Source organism: Panthera onca, chromosome D3, assembly GCF_046562875.1.
Source record: "Panthera onca isolate mPanOnc1 chromosome D3, mPanOnc1 haplotype 2, whole genome shotgun sequence".
In the NCBI taxonomy this organism is placed as follows: domain Eukaryota; kingdom Metazoa; phylum Chordata; class Mammalia; order Carnivora; family Felidae; genus Panthera; species Panthera onca.
Window position 1 is genome coordinate 2662470 of NC_138350.1, and position 12864 is coordinate 2675333.

Sequence of the window (12864 nt, forward strand, 5' to 3'; positions counted from 1 at the left end):
CCAGAACAGAGACACCCGAATCCCCCCCACCCCCACCCACTGGGACGAAGACGGAGGACAGCTCGGTTTCTGGCATTGTGTGCTCGCCGTGTTCGAGGACAGTCAATCCTGCTGCGGAAAAGAGGAGGACGCGAACGAATGAGGCCGAGAGATGAAACCCACCACGGCCTGTGCCGCTCGTAGGACAAGAGGGGGAGCACTGTGAGCAGAGCATGGAGAGAAACGAGTGGGAGGACCCCACGTGGGCCAAGTATCCTGAGTCCGGGGAGCAGGAAACGTCCCTGGTGCACTGAGTGGCTAAGGCACCGAAAGGCAACAAATACATACGACACAAAAACCACATGAAACCATAACACTTCGAAGAGAACACGGGAACAGTCTACGTGAGACACAAGACACTCCTTTAGGCTCAGTGGGTTTCTCTCATTTGCAACCAGACGAAGGGAAACGTGCTGGAGCCACGGAGGAGAGGCATTTGCTGGCACGGGACTGAGGCGAGGTCATTTCATTGCAGGGGTGGGACTGGGACAGACGACGTGCGCAAATGATGAGAAGAGGGACGTCCGGAGACAGCAGATCAAAGAGCTGAGACGTGGAGCTGGGGATGTGCCCCTTAGGTGGGGGTCCGTACCACCTGGTTCAGCCAGGCTGGGCGGCTGGGCGGCGTCTACACTCGCGGCTGGTTAACAGTGACCGTGTCCCTCTCGGGTCTGTTCTGGCTCGCACACTACAGGAAGCGATGGCCCTTTGCTCAGAGCACCCGAACGAAGCGACGTCTCCGGAGTTCTGAACACACACGGCTTGGGACTCTGGCAACACGTTCCTTAGAGCCAACGGCCTGCGCCTCCTTCCCCGGTGTTGACATTCTCCGGATCCACCCAGAAGACAGCGTGCAGCCGTCCCCGAAGGGGGCCAGGGGAGGCCAGAGAGGAGTTTCCTCCTGTACGTGTGACGCGGGGGGACGGAGGACGCACGAGGTGACTCAGGGAGGGTCACGCACTCGGCACAGCTCAGCCTCTTCGGACTCATTACCGTCTGTAGGTAAATGTCAAGGTTCTTTAAAAACTCAGTCCAAGGGCACACGTCAGGAAGCGATTACTTCGCATTCTGCACATCCTTCTGCACGCGGGAGGCTCTGGGAAGATCTCCTAGAGATTCTTAATGAGGGTAGGCATTGCAGACACAAAGAGGAGGGAGGGAAGGCCAGGGGCACCGGCTGGCGGACAGGGAGGCAGCAAACCGCAGTGACCCGGGAGTAGAACGTATCGCGGCACCCGGCACTCCCAGCTGGATCTCTGCTCCGACTCCTGTGCGTGCGCGTGCATGTCCATGCGTGTGTGCGCGCGCGCGCGCGTGTGCGTGGGTGTGCGTGCACGCTTCGTGTCTCTGTGTCTGTCGCCGGGGGGTGGGGCTCCAAATTCACTGCTCTGCAGGCAGCCCTGGGGTGGGAGTCAGAAAGGCTCTCGGACCAGATTACGTCGCTCCGATTACGTGTTTTATTCAGCACACACAGCAGGAGGCGCACCAGGGACACGGGCGTTCGGAGGAATATTATTCGTAAAGAGAGGAAAGAGCACGCGTGTCCACGGCCTGAGCAACGGATAGTTGTGGGCACGCAGCGAGGTCTTCATGCGACTGGGGCGGGTGCTTTTTTGGGATTGTGTGCTTTCGTCTTTGCCTCCGGAACAGGACGCAGTCGGGTCTCTCTCTGTGTCCTCCGTGGTGACGGTGTGGAGCGTCTTTCCGCGCTCGGTCACGGCTGAGACTCTAGGACGCAGCCCGGCTACGATGGCGACACGCAGGCGTTCACACGTCTCCCTGAGGCAGGATCAGAACTCAGATCTCCGCTTCCTGCGGCTGGTGTTGCCGTGGGACAGTCTCCAGGCTGGCTTCCCGCACGCGTGACCTGAGCCTGTGTAACTGGCCACACCAGGAGCTCGCAGGTCACAGTCGCTGAGGGACTGGCCCGAGCTCCGTGGAGGCGGACGAGGCCATGGCTGGTCGGGGCAGAACGCCCGCTTGGGCAGGGTGGCCGTGAGCGTGCGCACAGAGAGCACGGGCTCGGGGGTGACATAGCTCGGACTCTGCGGGGCCACCCGGAGCCTGTAGGACTTGGGGCGACGTATCTCCTCTCAGCCTCGGTTTCCTCCCACAAAACAGGGAACTGGGGAAAACTCAGACGTTGCCCCGGAAGCCGGTTGTGGGGGTCAGACAACTGAATGGCCCCAAAGCTTAGCCTGCTGGGGACTGCGTCAGTCGGGACCAGCCCAGATCAGAGACACTGTTGTAGGAACACGGGGCCTCGGTTACGCGGGTGCCGGGAGGATGAAAACCCAATCATATCGAGAAGCAGCGACAGATGAGCAGCTGCGGAGAGCGGCTGTCCCCTCGGGGCTGGAGGACAGAGGGAAGAGGGGCTGCCCCCGGTGCCCAGGAGCCGGGCCAGCGCTGGGGGCTGCCCGGGGGGAATCCTGGAGGAGGTGTAACCGCGGCTGTCCTGAGGCCGAGAGCCTGGTCCCGGTTCTCCCTGCCCCCCCTGCCCCCCTGCCCCCCTGCCCCCAGCACCTCCCCTGGGCCGGTTCCAGGCTTGTGGCAGGGGAGCCTGTGACTCCTTGCGACAAAGAGCCAGGCCAGAGTGGGGGAGGGAGTGGATCACAGAGCGAAAGGGCGTGGCCTCCCCAGCGGAGGAGGGTCACCTACCAACAGGAGTGCTGGGCGCGGGTCACCCTGTGGGCCCGTGGCTCACAGGGATGTGTGGGTGCACTCTGAGCCCTGCGTCCCTGGTTGCTCGAAGCATTTGTGAGACTTACCATCTGTCTGTCCACCTGAGCTCCCAGCAGATTGCGATCATTCCCTCCTTCAGCTGCTGGAGTCAGATGTCCAATCTGTGGTGTGCAATGGGTGTTCGCTTTCTGGAAGCTTCTGGAACATTCTAGAGCATCTCTCGTTCTGAAAAGTCGCTACAATGTCCCGGAGTGTGCGTCTCTTTCTCTTTTTTAAAAAAACAGTTCCTGGTCCTAAGTACCTGGTGAGAGCTTTTACCTGGGAACGGATCGTTTCCCGTCTTGCAGAATCTTCTTTAACCCTCCACCTGACGGTCTCCTGTGTCCTCTCTCTGGAACCCGCAGTGACGTGCAGGCTCCCTGACCCCACGCCCCAAACTCGTCATCTGCTCTCACCTCGTTCTGTCCCCGTGTGGCGTGTGGTTGTTTGCTGGGGCCTCCCGTCGTCGAGATGCCGTGAACGTGAACGTCTGATGCTTTGCTGTTTTCACTTTCTGCCCCGTTTGCATGTCCCAAAGGCTTTCTGGTTTCCTGGCGGTTCATCTTCACTGACAGAACGGCTTCCGGTTTCGGGGGCTCGAAGGAAACTTCCCGGGTGTTCAGAGATTTCCGGTTCCGGTAGGTGTCTCTGCCCTCAGAGTCTCTGCTGGACGTTTGGTCTTCATCGCAGTCTCTCCTGGGGCGTCTCTGGCGGCCACTCGCATCTCGGGTTGATGAGCTGGAGCGCCGACCGGAGTCCCCGCAGGAAGGACAGGCCTTGACGCCTGGAGGCGGGCTGAGTGCCACCCGCCCGGGCTGTCCCTGCAGCTGCCTCGCGCTCAGCGTCTGTCGTCCGGGCTTTCCTCGGAGCCCCACGGGCCCTCGGAGACGCGCCCCGAAGGTCCCGCCTGCGCAGCAGGACGGAGCTCGGGGACGCTGCCTGCACCGTGGGGGGGGGACACTCGCTGTGGCCCGGAGGCCTCCGTGGGACCCCTTTGCAGTGTGGCCCCTCCGCCTCCCCCGGGCCTGGGGACGGAGCCCAGAGCCCCTGGTGCTTCCTCCCCACGGAGTGACCCGGTCCTCCCCCCGGGAGCCAGCCTCGTCCTGCCCCGTCGTCTGCATCCCGACCAGGGAGGGACCAGGGAGGAGCGCTCCAGCGGCTGCATGGGGTCGAAGGTCCCGGGTCGTGTGAGGGGCTCCGGGACCCTCCCCGCAGTGAGCTTGATGCTGGGAAGCTCCAGGTTTGGCTGAAATTCCATCCGTCTGATGGACTAGCGTTCAGGAAAGCGTCCCGGTGACTTAGTGCCAGTGACTCTCGGACGCCCTCCCTCTGCCCTTGCTCGTGATTCCTTCTCTCCCCCATCCATCACCGCAGGCGGTCAACGAGGGGTCTGCCGGGTCCCCTCCTCTTCCTGGGGTTCGGCCTCTGAGTGTGTTCAGCGGGGGGAGCCGCAGTGACCGAGACACGGGTCCGGGAGGCAGGCACCCGGTGCGTAGACGGCTGTGGGCACAGGTAGCCGCCCCCCTGCGTGGAAAGCCGGCTGGAAACAGGTGCCCGAGATGTGTAAACAGGGAGCTGGGAGGAGGTAGCACCAGGGCAAGGAAGGACTTCTGTCAGGAGAGCAGGAACCTGTATGTGACGTGAGGCGAGAGGAGGCCACCGCTGGTGGAGAAAGGGGGTGCCGGGCAGGAGGAGGAGGGAAGTAGGGACAGGCAGGCGACCTGGGCGGGCCCCCGTGGGAGGGCGGGGGTGTGAGGGGTGGGGAGTGGTAGGACGGGGTGCTGGGCAGGTGGGTCCCAGCGACCAGCTCAGAGCGTCGCCGGCACCACGGGGATGTCTGTGCCGGGTGGTGACACGAGAGACAGCTGGGGACTGCGGCGGATGGTGGCCTGGCTCTGCGGTAAGGGGAGCACGGGGTCAGCAACGCAACACAGGTGCAGTGGGCCACCGGCTTCTGGCTGCTCTGGGCTTTATCCTACAGACCGAAGGAGCCGAGGAGAACGATCCAGGGGACTTCACGTGTTCGTGCTTTCCGTGCTCGCCTTGTACCCGGGAGCAACTTGGGCGCTGACACCTGAGACTGATTTGAGGGCATAGGGAACAAGCACTCGGCGTCCCCGTGAGGCCTGGTCTCTTCGGGTCGGGACAGAGCGACCCCCTAGGGCTCCTGGCAGGCTCCCTCCCAACCCGGATGTTACGTCTGCACTTCAGGGAAAGGCGGACTTCCCAGCCTTCCTGCCAGGTTCATGGCTGTGGTCTCAGAACAGGGTCTCCGGCCCAGATGCCCACGCCCTGGTCCCCGAGGCTGTGAATGTGCTCTCTTGGGCAGGGGGCGGGCAGGAGGGGATTCGCAGGTGTGATTAGTTTAAGGTGCTCGGGCTGGAGAGTTCTGGATCACCCAGGTGAGTCCAGTGTAATCACTAGCGTCCTTATAAGAGGGAGGCCGAGGCCGGAGGCTCACAAGGGGTTGAGATGGTGGGAGAGGAGGTTGCACGTCCGTGGAGCCAGGAGCCTCCAGACCTAGAGAAGAGGGGAAACGGCTTGTCCCTTGACGCTCCGGGAGGAAGGCAGGTTTGCTTTTCAGCCCTGAGACTCTCTCCCACTTACTGAGCCGTAAGGTGACGAGTTGGCGTCCTCTGAAACCTCGCGGCTTGTGGGGCCAGTCACAGCAGCCGGAGGAGACACGGAACGGCCTCTGCCCCGGGGCCTGGGTGTCGGGTCGGCCCTTGGGGGGCTAATGCCTGCTCCTTGAGGGGAAAATGTTTTCCACGGGACAGGCCGCTGCCCTCCTGGGTGTAGAAAGGCTTTACGACCTTGCTGCTCTAAGGTTTGTAAGTGTGTTTTGGGGGGGAGGGCCGGACTTGACCTGGGCCGCCTGTCCTGGCCGGTGGCTGGAGGGACAAATGGGGGGACTTCTGCATGGCTGTGAGGATGCGCCTCCATGGGGGCCCCGAGGAGGGGAGGGAGGAGGAAGCCCAGGCAGGTAAGGGGATGGGAGGGTGTCCCTGCGGGGGAGGGACCCAGACAGGGTTTCGTTCTCCTCTCTCTGCTTCTGTGTGTGCTAGGCCTCCCAGGTGTCCGGGTAGCTTTGTGCCTGGGGGACGCCCTCGTGCTCTCCAGGACACGTCGTGAATCCCCATTTCCCTGCCGGCGTGTACGGGTGGGGGCTTGTGTTTCATGGTCCCTCGGTGGCTTCTGGGGGCAGAATTCCTCCCTCTCCCCTGGGAGGTGACTGGGGACGAGACATCTGAGACCCTGCTCCCTAGATGGCGTCTCTGCTCCTGCCTCTTGTTGTCACCTGGACCCCACCTGGCAGAGGGAGAGCCGGGGGGGTGCTGAGTGACGCTCTGAGCAGGTGGGCTCCAGTCCTGCCTCAGGCACCCGCCAGCCACCGCGTGACTCAGGGCTCGTGGCCCGAATTTTCCTCAGTGTTCCCACCTGTGAAATGGGGCTGACAACAATGTGCACCTGCTGGGGTGCGTGGGTGTCTGATGCGTGCAGGGTAGACCGCCCCTGGCAGGTACTTAAGGAGGCCGCAGGTGTGTCCCTCACCTCACCGCTGTTCCGCGAGCCCGGGGTCAGGCTGGGCTGTGGCCCCGAGGCTGCCTGCCTGATGCCCGAAGGCTGTTCTGCACCCGGAGAGCGCTCCTGAGGGAGAAGCAGACCCCCAGTTCTGCAGCGGGTGAGGGCTTTGGTGTCTGATGGGTCCGTGTGGGGCTCCGGGCCAGTTTCTAGAATGGTCTGTGCCTCAACTATCTGGAAAGTGGGCATAACAAGGATTGCCTGTAGGAGGTCATGTGAACATGAACTTGGGGTTCCCCGACGGCCCCCACACGGGGTAGGGAACATTGTCCTTGCTGTGGGTGTGGCACAGAGGGAGTGGGGGGCTGGGAAGCCAGGCGGCGTGGGCTCATATCCTTGCTGTAAACCACGCTTGCTGTGTGGACCAGACGAGTCCTGACTTTCCTGTGTCTGGAGCTCCATCCGGAAAATGGAGGGCAGTTATCCTAACTCCCCACAGTTCTCTGTCCTGCCTAATGACCCTCCACAAGCTTGATGGCTCTAACAGCCCTAATGTTGCTAATTCTAAGCGTCAGCTCAGTGTGTGGCTGTCCTCTGCAGGGCGGGTCCCGGGGGGGGGGGTGCGAGGAGTTGGCCACTGGCTGCCTCCCGAGCTTGGGCTCCGAGAGTGAACCAGGTGCACGGGGTCGGCCGAGCTGCGGTCTTGAGCTGCAGAATGGAGCCCTGTCCCCTTTGCTGGCTGTCGGCCTGGGGCCCCTCTGTGTCCAGACGCCCCCTCCTTGCCTGGCTCATGGCTGCCTTCGAAGCAGGTGGTGGGAGGTGAGCTCCATCTGACTTTCCCTTCTGCCTCAATCTCCCTCCTTTTTATCAAACATGAAACCTCCGAGTTCTCCATAGAAGTAGAAACTCGGTCTTCGAGGATACAGAGCTGTGCCACCATGACCAGCCTAGTGCTTGAGTATCTCCCTTCTGGAACGACCCCCCAGGACCCACTCACGGCTCTCCACGGCCCCCACCTGGGTCCTCCCAAGGGGTTCAGGTCCATTAAGTAGTAACTACCTGCATGTGCAGAGTCCCTTCACGGCGGGACCTAAATGCCTGAATAATTGGGGTCAGGGATGGGGGGTGTTCAGTACTGTGCCCCTCTGCCTCCGGTGGCTGTGGTCCTACCCAGCTGCGGGTGTAGGACGTGGGGACCCGTGCCCGTGGAGAGTGCTCCCGGGCTGGTGGAGGAAGTGCCGGTGAGGGAGCCCCCGTGACCTGGGTTCCAGGCAGCTGACGCAGGTTCACGTAACACCAACCAGGTGTGATTTCCAGCACCATCTTCCACGTGGGGAATGGAGACCCGCCTCCTCCGACGCCCATGTTTCCACGTGGCTAACTCCATCTGCCGCCTCGTTAGCTGATGCCCTTCAGGACCCCTCACGCCCCTCGTTTACTTTGCTGAATCCCTTCTCAGCCTGTACTTCCGTAGGTGGTGTGTCCCCCGCCCCCTGTCCGTGTCCCTTCCCCCTGGAGAAGCGGGCTTAGTGGACTAGTGGGTGGACCACCCTCAGGGCCCCTGCCAGCGGCTGGAGGGAAGAACATCTACGGTTTTAAAACCTAAAATGGTTGCGTTGTGGCTCCTTGGGGGTGGGGGGAGAAACATGCTCGGTCCTAGAACACCAGCGCCTTGAGAGCGGGGAGGTGTTTGCTCTATTCCCCGAACTTTGGGGCCATGAGGGGGGAGTTCCGGAGCAGTGAGGGGCTGGCCTAGGGTTCAAGCCTGGAAAGCAGCCGGGTAACGGAGGAGCAGCCTGTGTTTCACTACGTCTGGGGTCCCCTGGGCCCCCCAAAGCTGGTGGGGGCTGGGGGCACCTGGAGAGCTGCAGAGCACGGGCCCGAAGCCCATCCTGGTCCAGCATGCCCAGTCCTGCCCTGGAGCTGGGTACCAAGGCCCAGGTGTACCTGCTTCGTTCTGACCCCGTGGGCTCCTCAGGCCTGGGCGGGGACGGTGATGGGAATATCAGGAGGGCCAGGCAGTAATCCCTGGGACCTGTGGTAGTCAGGATTAAAGGGCCAAGGTAATCATGGTGAGGACCCTCACCCCAGAGCGGCTCCTGAATTCTCCAGCTGGTTGCAGAAGAAGCAAAAGCTGGGAAGCTCAAGCAGGAGGGAGACTTGGGGACCTGGCCCGCTGTTGTGGGTGGGGCTCTGATGCAGGCGGGAGCAGGAATGTGGTTGGGGTCTGGGGGAGAAGATGGGCTGCTGGCTGGCACAGGGTCTTCACCCCTGCCCCTGTGAAGGGCTGTAATTCGGCCAGCAATCGCGGCCAGCCTGGATGTAGACCCCGGGGCTGGCAGGAAGCTGCACAGCCCGGCAGACCTGGCCTTCATGGGACACTGAGGGCCCAGCTGAGCCAGGATCCCTGGACTATAGAGGAGGGAAGTAACGTGTCTTAAGCCGGTGAGCCTGTGGTGTGTTAGCCAGGTGACAGAATGTGCCCCCTTGGGTGAGGAACCACAGGGAGTAGGAGACCAAGCCTCTCCCAGGATGGCCTGGGCCCAGGGAGTAGAGGCAGGAGGACAGGGTGGTGTTGGGGGGACACCGGCTACTGGAGGTCATATGGGGTGTGATCAGGGTGGTGGGGACCTGGTGGCTGTGTGCTGGGGAGGGTAGTGATGGGGTCAGGGTGGGGCTGTGAGCCGTCTGGACATGTTCTGTACTTGGGAGGAGGGTGGGTTTGGGGGCTGCTCTAGAGCACAGTGATGGAATGCTGCCTTCTGTGTCAAGGGGGCTTGTGTGGACTCCCTGCAGGGAACTGTCCCTTGTGGAGCCTAGAATCCCATGAACCCGAGGAACAACCCCGGGGTCCTGACTCCAGTGGCTGTGAATTCCTTCTCCAGTGTTTATTGTGTTTTGTCATCTGTGGAAGTGACCCCTATGTCCTAGGCACAACCACCTAGTTCCTAACAGCCTGGGGACTGGGAACACTGCTATGGCCCTCACTTTACCCTCGGGGGTGTGTTGGGGGAGGTCACCTGCTGGTGCACCCCTTGGGGCCCTGACCTGGTCCCTGGCCGGACCCCCCAGGAGAAGGTACTTTCTGATTGTAAAATGTCCCCTGCCCAGCTCAAGACAGCCTGTCCCTCCTGTGTGGAGAGCAAATGAGGGCCCAAGGGCCCATCTGGGGTGCTGGTGGGGAGGGTCTCTGAGCAAGTCGAGCAGGACTGCAGGGATGAGTGTCTACTGAAGCCTTGTGTGGCATCGCGGCCTCACAAGTGGGGCTCCCACGATACAACCCGAGTGGGTGGGGTTAGGGGTGACTCCAGGCCTGTGGGGGGCGGGGGGGTGGTGGCAGACCGTGGACCTTTGTGTGGACTGGATTTGGTGGATGTTAAAGCCCAAGGGCTGGTCTGTCCGGTGCCAGGCTCCAGGACTGTGTGAGGTCCCCTTGGTGAAGCCCAACCTGTGGGCCCCACTAAGCTAGTGTTCCCCAGGGAGACTGGCTGTGTCGGGTGGGGGCTGGGCTGGCATCAGGGTCCCTGTGTCCTGATCCCCTTGCACCAGGTGGGGTCTCCTCCCTCTGGTGTCTGAGGGGCTACAGATGTCACCTATCTGCCCCTCAGCGGCCAGTGGTGAGAGGGGTCCTTTGCCAGGTGGCTGCTCCCTGTTCTGTCTCCTGACTGGGTCTCTGCTTGGGGTGCCCCCACCCCCTGCTGATGGACTCCTGCTGTGGGGGAAGTGGAGGGCTCTCTCCCTGCCCCCTACTGTTAGCCAAGTAACCCCACAGCAGTGATGGTGGGCGTGTGACTCAAGGGGACCTCGTGCTCTGAGGGCTCCTTATTCCTGTAGAGACTCCCGTCAGGGTTTGTGGCGCAGGGGAAAGGGCTTCTCCGAATCCGAGATCCCCTCCTCCCTTAACTGGGCGAGGTCGGTACCCAGGTACTGGGGGATGTTTGTACGATCAGATGCTGACGATCCTGGCCCCGCTGGAGGGTGGGCACGGTGTCTGAATCAAAGAGGCAAAAACTGGGTCCTGGGAGCTTGTTTAGAGCTTGAGGCCCCCCCTCTCCAGCCTCAGTATCTGTTGGCAAGAGTGCCTGTGAGGCTGGGAAACTGCCCCTGTGCGTCCGGGGTGGTGGTGGTGGGGGGCTGTGCGTGGCGTACTGCAGTGCTGTTAACTCAGGATGTCTCAGTCACGGGACCATGGGGTGTATGCTCAGGTCTGTCGTGGAGGCTGATGATGTGCTGGCTCACGTGGTCCTGGAGGCCAGGGGTCCCAGGCTCTGCCTCCTGCCAGCTGCTGATGAGACTGGGCTGGAGAGCCAGTGGGGCCCAGGGTGCATGTTCCAGGCCTGAATGCCAGGAGCCCTGAGAGCAGGACGAGACTCCAGTCCCAGCTCCACAGCCAGGCAGGGGCGCTTTCCTTCCTGCACGTTCTTGTCTCCAGGCCCCGAGCCTGTGAGGGACACTCCCCACCTGTGGAAGGCCTTCTGCTTGGCTCAGTTGGACGACTGGGTGCGAACTTCCCCAGACGCCCCCAGAAACATAAACCTAACTGGTTCCCTGTGCCCCCAGGTTGGCACAGGACCCTATGTGCCTCGACTGTGTCTCAGGGACTTCCTCCCAACCCCCACAAGCCCTCAGATCTGTGCGCCCTCCCAGGACCCATCCCTGCTGTGTGAACAAGGCTCAGTGTCTACACTGGCCTCCCAGGTGTCACCAGGGCTGAGCAGATGAGGTTCTCAGCACCATGTCTGGCCGCTGGCTGTCATGCACAAAGTGTTTTTTGAGGGACTTCATCTCGGGGGGGGGGTGCTAGTGATCTGGAGTCTAGAGCAGGAGGAGTCTGGCCACTGTACCCGTCTGGCCCAGATTCCCAGGGGGTGGGGGGCAGTCCCTGCCTTGGCCTGACCTTCCCAGTTCTGTTGCTGCTCTGGGCCCCACCTGATGCAGGCGTCCCCCCACCTGATGCAGGCGTCCCCCCACCTGATGCAGGCGTCCCCCGGGGTTGGAGCCTGGCCTCTGACCTCTCAGTGCCCTCCAGTGTGTCCTCTGACCCTAGCTGAGGCTGTTTGCTGGGTTCTGAGTCTGCAGGGGGGAGGGGCTCTGCACCCGGTACAAATTGGTCCCTTTAGTGAGGTGGAGTCTGGGTTTGAACGACTTGATTTTCTCTCCCCACATGACCTGCTAGAGGATCCCTATCCCTGTCCCTGCTCCTCACCTGTCAGCACGAGGGGCAGCAGGACAAGGTTCAGGGGAGACCAGAGAAGCAGATTGGTGTGATCTTATGCATTTCCCTCTTTGGGAGAGACCAGTAAGAGTGGACTGCCCCTCACGTGGCAGGAGCAGGCTTCCAGAACATTCAGTCCTCCCCTGGACTCCGCTTTGGTGTCTGTCCTCTCCTGCGTCGGAGGTGCTCAGGGTCCAATCCAAAGTGCCACGTGCCCCCCCCCCCCCAGGCATCTAGAGTGGGGTCCTGGGAGATGATGTGCACCAGCCTGTGTCTTATGGGAGTTCTGTGGGTTCTTGAATCCCCTGGGCCCTGTACCCAGAATGACTTTGGGTTAAGCAGTATGGTGGCTGGGGCTCAGCTCCCCAAACTTTGTAGGGGATGTAGAGCAGAAATGGTGACCTTGCAATCTTTGACCTCAAATCAGCTAGCTGGCTTTTTCTCCAGCCCCTAAACCTCTAACAGCGCTGCCAGGTAGGGAATAGAAAGGAGGAGGCCCATTTTCACCCTCCCCTTGGCCCTGAACCGGGTTTGGAACCAGCTGTGGCTGGGGAGGCTGGGTGGCTGTGCTCACAGGGCAGGAAGGTCCTGTCTTCTCTCCCTGGGTCTTCAGAGTGGCCCCAGGAGGAAGGAACAAGGGTGTGCTGGGGTCCCCCCAGATGCCCCCAGGCCCTGTGCGGGGTGAGAAGTTGATCAGCTCAACAGGAGGCTGAACTGTTCTCATGAAGGGTTGACAGATGTTGTGTTGGCGTCCAGTGTATGATTCCAGCCCTGGTGTGGTGCTCCCCGTCGTCCCCACACACCCACGTTGCCGGAGGATTGCCTGTATTCCCTGTGCTGTGTCTCGTGTCCCTGTGACTTACAGGTGGAGGTTTGGACCTCTTCATCCTGGTTCCTCACTACGCAGCCCCTCCCCTCTGGCAACAACCAGCTCTCTGTATCGGGAGTCTGTGTTCTTCTAGGTTTAATCCCAAAGTAGTTAGGCTACGGTGTTCTCTTCACCTCAAGTGTGCAACGTAGGGACTCTGTACGTCCGTGCTCCTCATCAGTGCCCACAATCCCTATCACCTGTTTCCTCTACCCCCCACCCACCTCCCCTCTGGGGACTCAGTTCATTAAAGGTAAGCCTGGTCTTTTTTTCCTTTGCTCGTTAAATTCCACATATGCGTGGAATCCTGTGGTCTTTGACTTTCTCTGACTTTCACTTGGTTTGATACTCTCTCGTTCTGTCCGTTGTAATTGACTATTGTAAATCTGCGGGAAACTCGGGTGCATACACCCTTCAGGATTTGCGTTCTTGCCTTCTCTTGGTAAATACCTCATAGTGCCGTTACTGGATGGCAGGGTAGCTCTATTTTTAACTT